Below are 13,558 nucleotides of genomic sequence, written 5' to 3' on the forward strand. Positions count from 1 at the left end.
GTTGCCTAGCGATAAAGCTGCAGATGATATCATTCTCCCCGAGGCCGGCCTCCCCGCCCGGTTTTCCTTCCTCCCTTCCCTGCTCCAGTCTCCCACGCCTGGGTTCAAAGTACAGCCGCGCGGGGTTAGGGAACCGGGGCCGGACGCGGCGCTGTCACGTGTGCCCGCACATGTCTGGGCGCACGCTGAGCAGCACGTGAGAGGGGGCCGGGGAGGGGCGGGGCCTGCTCGCCGTCCTACGCGCGTGCGCGCTGCCCCTCCGCGTCCACAGTTCTCCAGACGCTGGCCCCGGGGTGCTGGCGGGCGGCAGGATGGGGGACCGCGGGGACCGTGGGGCCGAGGGCGGAGCCGAGGCGGCCGGGCCCGGGCGCGCTCTCCCGACAGCTGCACCACACCCTTCCCGGCTGCGTCTCCGCGGGCCAGCCCTGGGTAGTCATCCCTCCCGAATTAAAGCTGGCTCTGACTCGGGACTCCTCAAACCATTCTGACACAGCAGTTTCCGAGCGGCCCTCCTGGGCGCGGTTACGCGAAGGTCGACACCCGCCTCAGAAGGGCCTTGGGGCGGGAACTCCGGTCTAGGGCGGGCCGCGGCCGGGCGGGACCTCAGCAGGTCCAGGCCCTGGGCCAGGACTTGCGGGGAAAACCCCAGGTGGTGGGTGGGGGTGGGGAGAAAGTGCTAGAGGAGAGTTCTGGGCAAACGAGGTGTCACAGTACCGGCTGTCTGAGGCATTACATCTTTTCACTGGGCTCACGTGGAGTTTTGCAAATTGAATTCCCACTAATTAAGTACTAGGCGATTTGTTTAATTGTGATGAAATACACTGGGACTTTCCGTTCAAGGTGTAAAGTAAGAGAAGTGATTTTATGGCACTAACGGATTTTGCATGGTGCAGTAAAATGAAGGAAACTAATGTAGCCAGGGGCCGGGGGATGGATTTGTTGTTGTTTTTTGTTTGTTTGGTTGGGTTTTTTTGGTAAATTACCATCTAGTTATTTACAAACCCCTTTTGGGCAAATTGATCATCTAACACTTTCACTCTTGGAAGTGACCACGTTGATTTTGTAACACTTTCTGAAACATGCCTGTTTATAAACAGCCTAAAATGAACAATTACTTTGGAGTAATTTGGAGTTCATGGTGTCTTTTAGATAACTGAGTATACCCAAGGGTGTTGCAAAAGTAGAGAAGTACCACTACCCTCTGCAAATATGGCTTTGGTCATGTGATGGAAAAAGATCTCAGACGTTGCCAGAAATATCTGGACAGGTCAGGTGCCAGTATTTGCTAAGACATTACAGAATGGTTGTAATCTCGCCAGTCTAAATGGCACAGTGAGTGCCACCCTGGAGACAGGCTGCTGGAAGCTAACAGACATTAACAAAGCACAAGGCATCCTTTGTTTGTTGTTTGTCTGTTAATGATATGTATGCATAATGTCCTATAGGTTGAGTTTCAATTGCACTTCCTCCCCGCGGCCCCCCACCACGTTAGACCGTTTGCACGAGACAGTTTAGTCATTAATATTCTGAAAGGTTGAAAAAGCAAAGATAAACTTCAAACATTCACTCAAATATATATTGAGCTTCTATATGTGCCAGGCGTTGGAGATACAGCAGCGATCATACAGGCAAGTTCATCACCCCTCGTGATGTTTACGACTCCTAGCAAAGTCTCAAAGCTTCCCAGGCATTTGCCAACACAATGATTATTTACAATTAGTCATCCTCTCCCTCAGCACGAGATTTTTTCAGTTGGCCCTTAGGAAGAATGTCAGGTGAAAGGGCTGGATCTCTAATCCTATCAATTCCTACTCACGGTCTCCTCTTTCTTCTCCCCTTTCCTCACTGCTTTCATACTAGCCTCCCTGCTGGTCTTCCAGCAGGACAGGCTTGATTCTTTACCAGAATGTTTGCATTTTTTCCTTCTTCTGCCTGCAAGACTGGGTCCCCAGATATCTGGAAAGCCAATTCCGTCACCTTTTCTCTCCACGTTTTGTAAGTCTCTTTTCAAATACCGTTCTTTAGAAAGGCCTTCCCCGAGCAACCCATAGGCAATGTATAAAATGCTTCCTCCCCACCAACATCATCCTTTATTTTTACTGTTTTGTTTTTCTAAATAGCAGGTATCACCTCTGTCATTACAACGATGTACTGTGTGTGTATACACACTCATAATCTGTTTATTGCTTGTCCACCTCACTAGGATAAGCAGGGACTTAGTTTGGTTCGTTGCTTTGTGCAATGCAAGAATGGTGTCTGGCAATAAATAAGTAAATAAACATGGCCTTTTGTTAATAAATATGTATGACTCTCAATAAATATTTTCTGGATGAATGAACATTTCTAGCAACTAGTTCAGTTTGATCGCCTCCAAAGATAACAGCGCACAACTTTTCAAAGCATCACATTGCTTGTTACGAACCCATATCCTCCACTCTTACTGAACACCTATGTCCCAGGCACTGTGTGATCCAAAGAATAAACTACATAGAGAAGTCAGCAAGTGGTAAGGAGGCAAAGGCAGTGAACATCTTATACTTGCAAGTGGGAAAAGATTCAGCCTGATTTGGAAGCTTATTGGAAACAGTGATGAAGCATTAATGGAGTTCCCTTAACAATAGAGTTAATTCAATTTCACCTTAGTCCAAATGATTGCAAGTTACCATGTCTAAAAAATTGCTCATCTAGAGAAGTTCCTTCTGTAAAATTGAAAATTAAAGGAGATTTTGATCATTTGATCCTTTTAGTCAGCAAGAATAGCTGTAATAGCCCTGTAGAGGAAGAAATGAGTTTCAAAACTTGCAAGGTAGGTTGTATCTCACCTCTTAGATGGCCCCAACCCCTGTGTGGAAACAGACCCTCAGAATGTGACCCATGATGGAATGTACAACACATGTGACTAAGGCTTGACAGTCTCAGCTGCTTCAGCTCTAGGCTGGCTCTACCAGGTGTGGTCATCTTTGTCCCTTAATCAATGAGCTTCTTCAAAGCAAGGCTCAGTATTTATTTGTGTAATCTCAGCACCTAGCACAATGCCTGGCACACAGTAAGTACTCAATAAATGACTATTGAAATCCAAACCCGCCTTTCCATTCCCACAGTGACTATTCAAACCCTTATCAACTCTCACCTGGACTGTTGCAAGAGCCTACTTAACGGCCTTTGTCCAATCTCCCTTTCCCCAAGCATTGAACACACAGCCAGCACAATTAACTTTGTTTCTTTTTTTTTTTTTCCCCAAGATGGAGTCTTGCTCAGTCCCACAGAGCTGGAGTGCAGTGGCACGATCTCAGCTCACTGCAACCTCCGCCTCCCGGGTTCAAGGGTTCAAGCAATTCCTCCTACCTCAGCCTCCCGAGTAGCTGGGATTACAGGCGCTGCCACCATGCCCAGCTAATTTTTGTATTTTTAGTAGAGACGGGGTTTCACCATGTTGGGCAGACTGGTCTCGAACTTCTGACCTTGTGGTCCGCTCGCCTTGGCCTCCCAAAGTGCTGGGATTACAGACGTGAGCCACCGCGCCCAGTCAATTAACTTTCTAAACACGGAAGGTATACTAAAGCATAGTATACTTCATACAGTCATGAAGAATGTGTGAAGGCTTAAACCTTCCCTTCTGGTTTCACTCTCTTCCATTTCCTTCCTTGTCCTGTTTTCCCCCACCGAAAGATGAGCATTTAATGGCCTAGTTGCACGGAACTACTGCAAGTTCCCTGAATATGCTTTGCACTCTCAAATGTTTGTCTTTAGGTAGATTAACTTACATTTGGATACCTCCTACTCATCCTTCAAAACTCAGCTCGAATTGCACCTCCTCTGTGAAAACTTCCATAACTATTTTAGTCAAAACTTAACCTCACCCACTTCTTTACTCTTAGCCCTTTCTTTAAATCTCCATTTTGATGTTTAACATCTTATTCCACAAACGTGCATGTACAAGAAGTGATGGATATTCTTATTTTCTCTCATTAAGTCTGACTTCACGCCACTTCCCCAAGGGCTGTTGGAAAATGATCTCAGTCATTGTGGACTCTCCTGTCCCCCTCCTCTCCCCAAACTCTCTAGGATTTTCACAAGGACTCGGGATTTCAGGAACCAGGGGAAGGACCCCTTCTTTCTCAGACTGCCCTAGATAATTGTCAGTGTCAGAGCCTGCTGTTTGGTATCCTTGCCTTCTCTGTCACTTTCTAGGTAGGAGCCTTTGCTGATGCTGGAAGTCCTAGGCCTTTGGGGCATTGTGTCCCTATTCCCCTCCTGGGCTTTGCCACGCCCAAGGAGCTGCACACCTGTGCCCCACTGCTTATTGCTTCTGCCTCCACTCCTTCCCCCTAACATAATTTCCAGCTTTATTTAGAGAGGGCTGCAGAGACCAGGCAGCTAACCTGAATGAATGGTATTGGCAGAGAAAATGGTAGGGACCAGAGTGAACTGGAGGTTGCGCCTCCTTTAAAAGGGACAGACATTACTCAGCTCCAAGCAATTGCAGCCTGGTGAAAACGTAGGCCCAGTATTGCGAGATCATCCAATTTTTCCAGGAAAAGCTGAAATCTAGATTTTATGTGAAATCTACTTTCAAAATGTTGGCAATTATTTTTGAAAACTTCAAAACACTATTCATTACAAATGAAATCTATCTGTCAAAGTATTATTCAATCTGGAGAAGGCTGCTTTGAGACCTCTGCTATAAAAAAGAAAAAAATAAAGGGCCTGGCAGGAGGTTTGCTTCAAAACTCCCCTGATGTAACTAGCCCCAGAGCCATTCTTGAAAATGGTTGAGGGGGGATATACAAGGAGAACAGACAGAGAGTAACGTCTCAATAAATCATCCTGTCACATTGAGACTCTTCACATTGTATTGTAATTAATTGTGTATGTCTCCAGCACCTGGACGCCCTAACAGTCCTGTCAGGCAGATTGGCACCACCTCCAGCCTTCGCTTGGCCTGCACTGCTGTCTGTCAGACTGTTTACTTGTTCTTAGCTCCTTCTCGAATTTCCTTATGACCCTCCCAGACCTCTCTCTCCCACTTACCCCAAGACCTCGGCTTATTTCCAGACTCCTCTCTCTCAGGAAAACCCCTATTTCACCAAGAAAATTCTGCCAATGGTCATGCTTTCCCCAGCTTTCAGCCCTCCATGCTTTCCTCCTCCCGTGTCCTCACTTTCCTTCCAGCTGCAGAGGAAATGTGACCCTCCTCCTGCTCAAAGCCAAGGCTTCCACTTGTGCCATTGGTGATGCATTGAAACTACCTGTTAAAACTTCCCTATCCGCCGCATGTAACAAGTCTGGACCTCTGTTAAGAGAGATCTGTTGTTCATTCATCATCGCATTCCTGGAGTCTAGTACGCTGCCTGGGACAGGGAAGAGGCTCAATAAACATTTATTGAATAAATACCTTTTTAAAAACTCTGGAGGCTGGGCCAGTCCTTAAACTTTCTAGAGACACAAGACAACTGTTGAAACCTGAGTGTTCATAGGTTATTGATCTCGAGAGGGTAGTTCCCCTGACTCTGTGCGTGGGCTAAATTTGGAGGAGATAATCCAGGAGGGAATGTAGCTGGCAGGCCAGGGAGTTTCTCCTGGGTCAGGTTGGTGCCATCCAGCTGTGAGTTTGCTGTATGAAACCTCCTGTCTGTCTTCTCTGGTTACTGCTGGTGAGGCTGGCATTCTGGTACTTGCTGAGGGGAGCAAAGGGGAGCCTCCATGACCAAGGTGTCACGTTGCTCTCTGTCCTCTTGGGTTTTTACCCCATTAAGACACCACTACTCCATTAAAAGATTGTTTTGGGGGAAAAGACAGATAAGCGCCAAGCCCTCTTACTCCTTGTATGTTTTCTCTTCTTTTTTCTTCTAACTTAAACTTTTTTTTTTATGTTTGATGATATCTTAACATCCATATAAATCATCTGATTATTTTTATCTTTAATCCTACTCTCATGAAGGATTAAAGTATCTCATGTCCTATTTTAAATCTTACCTTATTACCCTGTTGGCTTTCAACCTTTACTTACTTAGAATATCTGCTTTAAATTATTTCATAACTGACCTCATTTTTAACTTTGACCTTAGTTATTTTAACCTTCTAATTTTCTTTTTAAATTTATCTTCTTGCTCCAACCTTTATTCCATTTATCTTATAGCTCATCTTATACTTCTGTTTTATTAGGGCTTTTAAAAATAGTTTTCTTGGTTTAAAATTTGGCTTGTTACTCGTTTAAAATTTTTTATTCTTATTTCTTAATTTACAGCTTTTACTTGGTTTAAAGTATTCTAGCATCATTTAGCGTCACATTCTAATCTTTTATTTTTTCTTCCTCTCTTTTTTGGCACAACTTTTTTTTTAACCCTTTTCTCTTATTTACAAGTCTGTCATTCAACCTAGCTCAAATAATGACTTGTAAGAAGCCCATTGAATACGGGAATCTTCTTTGCCCTTGCCCTTCTTTCTGCCAGTCACCACTATAACTAAATTTTTTTTGCATTAATATTGCTTTTTGCCACAGCATTCTATGCGGTCTTTATTTTTACATTGTCTGGTTTAAAATCCATAGTCTTTAATTTTTTTTGGTTGCAAAGAACAAACCCATTTGATTGTAACAAAGGCATAAATAAGGAAACCAGAATCTCAGTCATTAGGTAGGCCAGGCATCCTGTCAATCCTATGAAAAGTTCTCAGGAAGAGCTGAAAGTCTTGTGGAGTTAGGCCTCACAGGCACAAGAACAAAAAAGGGTTCAGAGGCAAATGCAATATCAATGTGGGAATCTTTATTTTATGGCTTAACACATGTAACCTAACTATATCTGAATTTCAAAGATAAGAAGAAAATCATATTAACATCCAAGAAAAAGAAGCAAGCCACTCAAGAGGGAAACAATGGCCATGTTCAGGTAGCCCCAGATTCCTCCAAAGCAATTCTCATTACAGAAGACAGAGGAGCAGGATTTATACCATTGCTACTCAAAAGTGTGGTCCATGAACCAGCAGCATTGGCATCACCTGTGAGCTTATTAGAAATGCAGAATCTCAGTTGCCATTCCAGATCTACTGAATCAGAATCTGCATTTTGACCAGATGCAAAGGTGATTCCAATGGACCAAAGCACATTAAAATTTGAAATGCACCAGCCTATATAGTTGTGAGAGAAAGAAAAAAGTGACGCATTTTTTAAAAAAATCCAAGGAGTTCCTTTAGTATAAAGGCAACAAACCAACATTCTCAAATCAACCCTGTGTTTTTGAACTTTACTTGCAACTTTCTTTGGTTTTTCTTTGCCCCACTAAGAGAGCCTGTTTGTGTAATTTATTTGAGATTGGAGATATTCATTTGCATATTAGACTCACTAGAGGAATTTTTTGAAAAAATACTGTTGCATGGATCTTACCCTCAGAGAACCTGACTGAATTGGTCTGGGATGATGCCCAAAAGTCAGTAGTTTTTCAAAAGTTTTCAAGTTCATTACGATATGTGGCCAAGGTGATAATCATGGAACCAAGGGAGACCAAATCCATGAAGCTTTCTTGAAAAAAGTTACTGAAAGATGGACACCAGACAATAAAGAAAGGAATCAAAATACAGTACTCAGAAAGGAAGGAGCTGTGGTAAGCAGTAATAAGTGAGTCAATTTAAAAAAACTACAACTAAATAACTGGGAATTTTTGTTAAAGAATATCACAACTGGGGCTTTAGGTGGCAAATATGCTGTTCTCTACCCCCTACATTTCTATTTATGTTTGGTGCACCCTTACTAAATCTGTTATTCTCTGAGTTTTACGTCATCAGTTCTCTGGGTTTCAAACCAATGACTCTTGGGCCACATCCCTCATTTTACGCACCTTATCACTGCAGGTTTTCCCTTGGCTAGGAAACTGGACAGTAGAAATGGTGACTTTGCCTGTCTGCTCTCAAACCGGGCTTCTGAAAGGGAGCCAGAAATATGGGCTGGGGGAAGGCTAGGGAAAGCCTAGTGCTATTATATTGGAAGTAGAGGTATTAGTATGAACTCATAATTTTATTTCTGTAACCTGCACAGCTCCCATCTCCCTGGGACCTTGCCTTGCAGATTCTGGCACTTCAGCTGCCCCAACCTCTGATCTCTTCCTCCTCAGTTCAGAGGGACTGCTGTGCTCTGCTTGCATTCTGGATCACTACTCTGCAGTTAGGAAAATTTCCCCAGGCAGGGAGCCAGGCTCATCATGAGGTTCACCTCTTAGGTTTCCCTGCCTTCAGGGATTGATTGCAGTCTTGCATTGCCTACTCTGCCTCGTATTGCTTGTTCACCAATGTCTGAAAACACTTGCCTTTGATATTTCATCCAGTTTTACAGTTAAGGCAAGAGGACTAGTCCCAGATACTCCATCAGAGACAGAAGTGGAAGTGCTGGTCTCTATATTGGATAATAGCATTATATTAATATTAAATTTCCTGAAATTGGTCATTGTACTATGAAGATGAAAGAATTGCTTGTTCTTAGGGTATACATGATGAAGTATATGGGACAAAAGGTTATGATGTCTTCAATTTACTCTCAAATGTTTCAGTCCAAATAGTCATATGAATAGCAATAATATGTATATTTGTAGAGGGAGCAGGAGAGATCTTGATAAACCACATATGGAAAATGTTATCAGTGGTGAATCTAGATGAAGTGTATATGGGAATTCATTGTAGGATTTTTGTAACTTTTCTGTAAGTTAAAAAAAATTTTTTGAAATAAGGAATAAATAAAGCATCCCCTTCAGTGTGGACTGGACTTAATGATTCATTTCTAAAGATTAGAGTAGGGAAAAAAATAGTAACTTTACGGTGGAGAAAGTTGACAGACACCACCTTCAACAAGTGATATTAACCAAGTGATCATGGTTAATATCACTAGTGATAAGTCAGGTGGATATCATGTACCCATTTATATTAAGTGATGCAAGGGCATGTCACCTCTGTGATTTTCTCACTCACAATTTATAACCCAAATTGGCCAGGTGCTGTGGCTCATGCCTGTAATCCCAGCACTTTGAGAGGCCAAGGCGGGCGGATCACTTGAGGTCAGGAGTTCGAGACCAGCCTGGCCAACGTCGTGAAACCCCATCTTTACTAAAAATACAAAAATTAGCTGGGTGTGATGGTGAGCACCTGTAATCCCAGCTACTCAGGAGGCTAAGGCAGGAGAATCACTTGAACCCGGGAGGCAGAGGTTGCAGTGAGCCGAGATCGCGCCACTTCACTCCAGCCTGGGTGACAGAACAAGACTCTGTCTCAAAAAACAAAAAAAATTTATAGCCCAAATTAAAAACTGAGTGTCCTTAATATACCTTTCCTTAGATACCCTTTCAAACTGGGTACATATTAGCCATTTCATTTTCTTTCTACCTACATAAGACGCATCCATCTCTAGAGAAATGAGGATATGTGTTTATGAATTTTATTTCAATCTTAGAGTCCAGAGAAATGTATGCCATTTTTATAATACAGTGATTTTTTTAAATGTGTAGTCCCATTTTAATACAAATGTCAGTGTTACTAAATAAATGCCATTCATAACATTTAAAGAAGGAAGAAGAACTCCACATATCTGGCTTTGAAGGTGGAGGCCGGGGGCCAGCACTAAGGAATGCAGGAAGTCTCTAGAAGCCAGGAGCAGCCTTCAGCTGACAGCAAGGAAACAGGGACCTCCGTCCTACAAGGGAGCCTCCCCTAGAGCCCTTAGAAGGGAACACAGACTGTCCTCTTCGATTTTAGAATCATCTTGATTTTAGTTTGATATGACTCACTTTGACTCTCTGACCTACAGAATTATAAGAAAATGAATCTGTATTGTCTTATGCCACATGAAGTGTATATGGGAATTCACCCTATATATACTAAGCCAGTAAGTTGTGATTGTTATGGCTGCAATAAAAAATGAATACACTAGGCCTCACTGAGATAGTAGGAAAGTCTTGAAGGAGGTGAGAAAGGGGGCCATGAGGAAATCAGGGGGAAGAGTGTGCCAGGCACAGAGAACAGCAAGTGCAAAGGCCCTTGCTAGGAGCATGCACAGCACAACCAAGGGACAGTCAGGAGTCCAGTGTGCCTATGATAGAGTGAGCAAGGAATAGATTTTAGGAGAAGACATCAGAATAGGAGGATTTGCCTTCTCTGTTGTGAAATCGGACTGATTGCACTTCCTACCCAAGCTGGGAGGAGGAGAACCACCTTGCCCTTTATCTGATTGAGAAATTAGGTGCTCAGCCCTAAATCCTGTCCCCCACTGCCAAACTCCGTTCACTCGAATGGTAGTTTTGAAGCATCCTCATTTGTTTGACTACTTCACCAATAAGGCCAACTCTTATATAGTTGGCCCTACCAGCCATCTCCAAATCACCCATTTCCAGGACATGGTTATCAGACCTGATGAGGTGGCTTGCTGTGGCTCTGCCCACTTTGAAGGTCAGCATGGCCATACTCCTTTATAAACAGTAATCTTTCTTATACCTGCCTCTCGGAGATTAGGATTCCTTTCCTGAAAGTTGGTTACAACAAGAGCCCCGATGTGCTGGTTTTTCTCATAGGATTTAGCATCAACCTGCAAAACATATGGAATTTTCAATATTCAACTCTTCACATTGTGGTTTTAGGCATTTTATCTTTCTGGCTTTGGAGAATAGATATTTTGGCAGATGTAAAGGTGATTGGCTGTCTCTACATCTGTCAAGCTCCAAAGCACTGTTACCAAGCATCAGAGACCATATTTCAGGGAATATTTTCCTTCTATTTTAACTGAGTCTGTGATAAACTGGATGTGATTTGCCTTAATATTGGCAGTTTCTGCCCAAAGCACATGTGATTGGTTTGGGTTGAATGACCGCCACCCTTTCTCTCATGATGGGAGAATATGTGCTCTCCAGCTTGTACAGAGAACAAAGTAATTGAACCAGAATAGGATGAAAAGAATGTCTCCTTATTTCTATTTTTGTATTCTCCTGAAAGTCCCCAAGTTGAATACTTCTGATGTATTTACATTTATTGTTCCTGTTCTTGAAATTGATGTAGGGTGGGTATTGGGTCCTGGCTAATTATTAATTTAAGTACCCTCAGTACCTACCACTGTGTCTAGCATCCAGTAAATATTTTAAAAATTAATTCACTCAACCATCCCCTCATAAAATGAACAGCCTTTCTACATTTTTTATGTCTCTAATATTGGAAATTGGTAACATTTGGTGGCATTGACCATTTATTATGTACCCGATAAAAGCATTCCATTATCCTTTAATTCATTGGTTGAAAATAGTTTGGAGGAAGTGTTAGCTCATGAGAATAATATACTCTTAATTTATTAAACATTTATAGTAAATTAACAGAAAAACTTAAACAAAATTTAAAAGTGAGCCCAAAGGGATGAATTGATGAAACATTTTATCATGTTTTATAACTGAAAATACAGTCTCCTAGATAGATACATTCAGTACCCTGTGGGTGAGGAGATGTGGTAAAATGGGTGTGAAGTAACTGATCTCAGTAACACTCCTCTTTCTTTAGTAACTGAGGCCTCCGTGTGACTGCAGACATCAACCGAGTGCTCATAGCTTCCTCGTGATGCCTGGCCAGTGTTATGATACTAGGCAACCCAGTGTCTCAGGACCAACAGCGGAATAAACTTTGGCAGAGATCTATACGAGTTATTTCCTTACTTACACTGCACAATTTCCTAGACGTTCAGCCACCCTCTCATCACCAGACCTGCTGAAATCCATAATAAGCAACAGGCTATTAGATAAAAATAGTGGAATAAATCTGCAAATAACATTCTCCCCAAAATGCAGAGATGTCTGTCCTCCGGGAATATTTTATTCAGCTCTGGCGGCTATAGCGAAATACCATAAACTGGATGGCTTAAACAACGAATACTTATTTTTCACAGTTCCAGAGTTTGGAAGTCCAAAATGAGAGTGTCAGCTGGCTGGGGTTCTTCGTGAAGGCCCTCTTCCAGTTGCAGACAGCTGACTTCTCACTGTATCCTCATATGGCAATAAGAGGGTTCACTAGCTCTCTGGGGCTTCTTATCAGAGCACGAATCCCATTCATGAGGGTTCTACCCTTATGACCTTATTAGCTCCCAAAGGACCCACGTCCAAATACCATCACATTGGGGATTTGATTTCAATATATGAATTTGGGGGTAGGGGGCACAAACATTCAGTCTATAACATAAAGGATGGAAGATTCTCATCCTGTGATCTCCTCTTTGGACCAGTAGTATTTGCTTATTAAACCTGGACGGATTTCCAAGTGCAGCTAAGTACACTTGACATGTTAATTTAAGGATATTGCTTAAATCCAATTGTGCTATCTCCAATATTCATCTTCAACAGAGAAGACATATCTAGGTTATACAAATCCTACATGTCATCTAGAGAAAGGTAATGTATCCAGAATGTACAAATTGCAAGTTATCATCAGATAATTGTCTGGGCAGACAAAGCAAAGGCAAAAAACAGCTAAGGTCCTGACCACAGAACTCTGCTCTCTTAAGCTTTGTGCTCAGCATAACTCACCCCATTCTGCTTGAGTGTTCCTCTTGTAAATTCTGCTTAGATTCAAAAGACCAGGGGTTCAAATCCTGGCTCTACCACCTAATTGCATAAACATGGGAAAACCACTTGTACATCTTTTTGTCTGTTTCCTTATCTATAGAATGGGGATGGTGATAAGATAAGGTCCACCTTACAGCATGCTGGGGTTCTGAGCTCGTTGAATGTTAAAGTCCTAAACAAACATTAGTTGTAATTGGTTCCTAGAGGGCAATCTCATCGACAGCATGAAATCAGAAATGAGACAGCTTCGCTCGAGTCTCACTCATCAGCTTTGTGACATTAAGCAACTTACTTCTCAAAATTTATGTTTCGTCATCTGTAAAGAGGATGATTTTAATGAGAGTAGCATCTCTGTAGGACAGTTACAAGCATTAAATGACATAATCTAAGACCTCCTGCATGTCTTTTTGGGGGAGTTCAGTGGTCATGCAATACACTATGGAGAGACTAGAAGGAAGGCAGACAGGTGCAGTTTCCATTTGGCATCATGGGTCAGCATGCCCCAGTGGCATCAGGGTTCTTTCTTTGGCTGCAGAGCGGCATTCCCATGCTATGCTAATACCCTCTGCAAAACACAGTCGACCTGATCTTCCTGCTTTTTCCAGATAATGTGACCAACCTTTAGCCACCACTTGCTCACTTACCCGATAGGTTGTAAAACCAGTTTTTTTGGCATCTTGCCACCTCATCAGTGCTCACCTGCATATTTTTTTTCTGGGTTAGAGGATCATGAGTTCTTGGGTTCGCTGTGGTCAGAGTCAATAGCTGTCTATCAGGAAGTTGCTTTATTAATGAGATAATTCAGAATTTCTTCCGGAACTTCAATCTGTTGCTGGGTAACAACCTGTACCTAAAATCTACACAGATCTTCAATTATCGCTTAGTTAGGAACATGCTAGGATTGCCCGGCTGTCAAACACTCTTAATTGCACTAGGACCGGTTAGTGTCTCATGCATTTGGAGCACAAAAACACTGAGCAAAGCATATG

The sequence above is a fragment of the Pan paniscus genome, chromosome 10 (assembly GCF_029289425.2).
Source record: "Pan paniscus chromosome 10, NHGRI_mPanPan1-v2.0_pri, whole genome shotgun sequence".
In the NCBI taxonomy this organism is placed as follows: Eukaryota; Metazoa; Chordata; class Mammalia; order Primates; family Hominidae; genus Pan; species Pan paniscus.